Below are 4,812 nucleotides of genomic sequence, written 5' to 3' on the forward strand. Positions count from 1 at the left end.
CTCCTTCATGGCTTTCACTGTGCCCTGAGTGTAGCAGTCAGGACAGTGCACAGGAGTGTTTGGGGACCACCAGCCTTGCTATTTGGAACTGTGTTATCTCCCTAAAATTCACAGGGCTTGCTCATTTCATTGGGTGACTAACAAGAGAGGACACCAGAATGCTCTACTGCACATTTTTTTTTTTCTTTGAGATACTTGTAGGACGACTTCGTGGTAGCCATGGGGCAGTGGCTGCCAAATCTGGGGCATGACCTGGGAGCATTGCTGGACCTTGTATAGGCAACACTCTGCATCTGTCCTAGTTTTAATCCCTGTAGTTTGTTAGGCTGTAGAAACAAATCTGGAGTTTGTTGGCAGATCCTCTGGCAGCTGTATTTCCCTCTTGGGATGGAAATGTGCCATTTCCAAGAGAAAGCCCTGGCAGTCTTCTTTCCACTGAGTTCAGTCAGCTCATCTCACCTTCATTTCACAATCCTCCACCATAGTATTTACATTTTATGCATTTGCAGTGAGCACAGTGGCAAGTCTCTAGCCAAGGTCTCTATGGGTCACTGCTGAGGCTCCAGACACCTGTCCCATGGATCTGGGAGCAGGGAAGCCAAGGTACTGGTGTGTCCCTGCACTGGGAGGCATCTCAGGAGAGGTTTCATTCTGGCTTGCATGATGGTGCTGAGCCCTGATGTCTGACTGTTCCTATACCCACCCCAGGTTACATTACCCCAGACTGCAGGGGAAGCTGGAATTCATGGCTGTCACACTCACCTTTCTGTGTCACACCAGCAGCTGAGTGGTTTTTGCCCCTGGGCAAGGGATGAGGGCCGGGAACAGCATCACTGCTCTCCAGAGCCAGGCACCAGCTCTGCTGTGGGAAATTTGTTGTCTACCTCATGCACACTCTAGACACAGTGATATTTTTGTTGCAGACCTGTTGGCAACATGAATGGCAAATAGTCCCTGCATGAGAATGGCAATGAATGACTTCTATTTTCAGGTAGATTTAAGTTCCATCTGGTGAAAAAGTAATTACCAAAACCTTTACAAGAAGTTATTCAAATATATTCAAAATATATTGCATACCAATATTTACCAAAAATCTGATCATACCAATGATATTTTATAATCTTTGCAGATATGTGGACACCTCCAAAGGCACTGACTTGTCACAGAAATCTCCTCATGTTTTGCAAAAAACCTACAAAATGTCCTTTCATTATTCATAATTGTGAACCCAAGAGAGACTGCTGTGATCACTTGGCATGACACAGGCTAGGGATACAGTTCCAAAAAACTCCTGAATTACTGAGCAAGAGCATTTCTTTTAGAAAAGCATCCACTTCTCTTTTAAAAATTTCTACTGCAGGAGAATTCACCATAGTTCTTGAAAAGCTGTTTCAACAATTAAAATATCAGTGTTTGAATTTGTCTAATTTCATTAACAGACACCAAATATTACCCTTGTTAATTTAAAGAGCTTCTGCACTGCATTTCTGCCCCCGTAGGTACACTGAGACTCTCATGGGACTGAGCCTTCTCCTGGCCATTAAAGAAAGGTTGAGCTTCACAGAGCATTCACAAGAAAATGCATTTTTTGGCAGCCTTTCAGACATTGTTGTGGCTTTACTTTGTGACAAGCTTATTTATTTCAATATATTCCACATATCTCTGACACTAAAATGGGACGGTGTGTTCCAACAAGATGGTGTCAGTATGACAAACAGGTGAGCTATAGTATCTCAGTCTTTACTTGTCTGTGTATCTGAAGTTGCTCTATCTCCTTTTTGATTAAACCTTTCATTGGGAGCTCATGCTCAGGTCCAACAAGCTCCCATATCTCCTCCAGTGTCTCCTTTCCTCCAGCAGAGTTGTATCTTCTTTTGTCTCTTATTCATTCCAAGACATGCAATACTTCATCTGGCCATATCAAAACAGATTTTTTGTGTCTGGTTTACTGACCACAGCAGAGCTCTTTGTGCATGTCTCCTAAATTAAATTTGTTCTACTTCAGTCAAGAGTAGCTGATTCAAGCTACCACCATCTTTTCATGTTACACAAAATCAACATAAACATTCATCAATAAAACAAATTCTTGTTTTGCAAGAACGGACAGTGGGGATCCTCTAAGATTAAACTTAAAATCAGATGAAAAAATGAAGTATGCATGGAGTAAAATGGAGAAGGTTTATTTTTCCTTTCTCTGCAGAAGAGAAGCCTAATGATATATTCTTAGGGGTCACGGTACTTTGGCTGGTGAATTTCTGTGTTCTCTTTGTGGCTTTGTAAGGCAGAAGCATAGAATCACCAGGGTTTTGAAATGCAAAGTAAGATTTTTTTTTTCCCTTTACATTTCAACTCCTTCAGATTCTGAGGGACTCAGCTGGTGGGTTTTATGGCTAACAAAGGCAGAATGGAGAAAGCAGCTGACTACCAAGGCTTTTAAAACCCAGCCTGAGAAGTTCTCACTCCACTGAAAATCTGTATTTGTAATAAATATAATCCACACCAACACTTGGGGAAGTTCATTCTTTAATCCAATCTAACCTTAAATGACAGTAAAATATTTGTCTGTAGATTCTTGGGTTCACCTTGTACCACTTTTAACAGGTGATCAGTACTTTTTGTTGAAGTTGTTGTCCTTTTCACAAGAAGAAAAAAGAAATTATTGGAGTGGGAAGGAATAAACAGTGTAACCAAAAAACTTTCAAAAAAGTGTAAATGATCCAAAATTACACCTGCACCTTAATTCTCAGGAGGATAAATAGCCAGATACGCACACATGGCTACTACACAAACTCAGTTTTTCTTTGATATCACTATTATAAATGCTGACCAAGGGCTGTCTTGCTTACATTTATGAAATAAATATGTGAAATCAGAGCCCAAGGCAGATGTATTACTGACTAGTGATTTCCTGTTGTGTTCACTGAAGCTACAAGGCCCAAAATAACAAGAAAGGAATAAAATCCAGGTTGTAATACAAGTCTGAATGGCATATTGATGCTGGTAGGAGTGTATTTTTGTGCACTTATTTTATTAAGCTCTATGTGCAAGTGCCAGCTTAGTCACTGATTTCACAGAAAACTTGTTTATCCAGCAGAGAGCTCTTTACAGAGGTGACATTTCCAACATCTCCATTGCTCTCCAGCCACATCTGGGCTCCAGTCTCCACACCAGTCTCCTTTTTCACCATTTGTCAGCAAATTCACCACCTCCCCTCTCCCAAGTCTGCTTTTACCCACACTGTAATGCGGATTAGAGAGAAACCAACTGAACCAAAAAAAGCCCCACTCACAAACCAACTAAATTCTGTTCCCCAGGCCAGGGTGTTTACAAGTTTGCTTTCTCTAATACATTGGTCTCTTGCTCTCTCTCTTTGCGCTTTTGCCGTGGTGAGGAACTAACATCCTCATATTTGGAGGAAAACAGAGCAGGTACCTCTTTGATGCCATTGGTGCAAAGACACATGGAAGAGATTGGATTCTGCACAGAACTGGTCTGTTTCATTGGTCCCCATCCATCCCAGATTGTCAAGCCATGCAGCAGTTTTCTCTGTTTCTGTCTGCAACATGCTTGGGGTGAGCAGGCACGAGGCTCTCACTGGCAGCACAAGAGGATGACTGGCAGTGTGGCCAAGCCCAAGGCAATGTCTGTGGCCAGCAGCCTCTGGACCAGCACCTCCTGTGCTGCTGGAGCCCCTGCTGGTTGCTCTGCTCTGGGATCTCTAGTGCAGAGCCCATGACACACAGTGCAGACACACCCACTGGGCCTCTGCCTCTCCTCGGGTCTGTGCACCAAGCACTGCTCTGTCTGGCTGCCTGCTGATGCTGTCTGCTCCAACAGAGGTTCTCCTCCTTTCCTCTGTCACAAATACAAAGTTCTCACAAACCCTGCTAACATCATGCCTCTGCACAAGGACCTGCATTTGCACACTCAGAGTGGCACACTTTTCAAGTGTTTATTTCATCAATGTGTAGTCATGTGCTGTATTCTACAGCAATGAAGATGGTTAGTTCATCTGTCACCTTGAATCCTCCTCCATCCCACTGCCCATATTTTGCTCTTCCTCAGCCTTTTCTCACCATCTTCAGCTACACCTTATTTTCTCCATTTCTTTTATTTTCTTTTTTTTTTTTCTTCCCACAAAAAATCTGATGTGTAAGTTGCTTTCTCTTTGCTGTGCAGAGCAAACATGTCTCACATCAGACCTTACTGCAACCAGCAAAGACTCTGGAGAGACCTTAAGGCTCCTCCACAAGACCCAGCTCACTTTGAGAAAGACTTGCCCAGGCTGCAATCACATTTCAGGATGGAGACAAAAGTGAGTGATCACTACAGTTGTAGATCTTGTAGTCTGGGACAATGGGCTGATTTTTTAGACATGATAATGTAGTACTTAATATAATATTATATTAATATTTATTAGATTATATATGTACTGCATATTATATTAATGGCAGGTTATGTATTGGACTATGGAAATTAATTGGTTCTTCCTTTTTTTTCCCCTACCATAGTTTGAAAAAAACCCCCAATAGTGTATGCTGTGTAGAATATGGTCCCATTGAGAACATTTCCAAATATTATCTCCATCTGTGGTGAGACAGAATTTTCAGGATGATTTCCTGTATGCTATTTTGAACACACAACAGTTTATGCTAGTACTAATTAACTACTACTGAAAATTTTATTTGAGGAATACTGAGTTACAAATACTACATAAGAAAAGATCAGTCATCAGGTTCATATACAATGTTTTAATGACTATTTTTTTTTTTTTTAACATCTAAATCAAAGTGAGATCAATATCTGAGGGCC

This window comes from Zosterops lateralis (genome assembly GCF_965231275.1).
Source record: "Zosterops lateralis genome assembly, chromosome: 4".
Lineage (NCBI taxonomy): Eukaryota > Metazoa > Chordata > Aves > Passeriformes > Zosteropidae > Zosterops > Zosterops lateralis.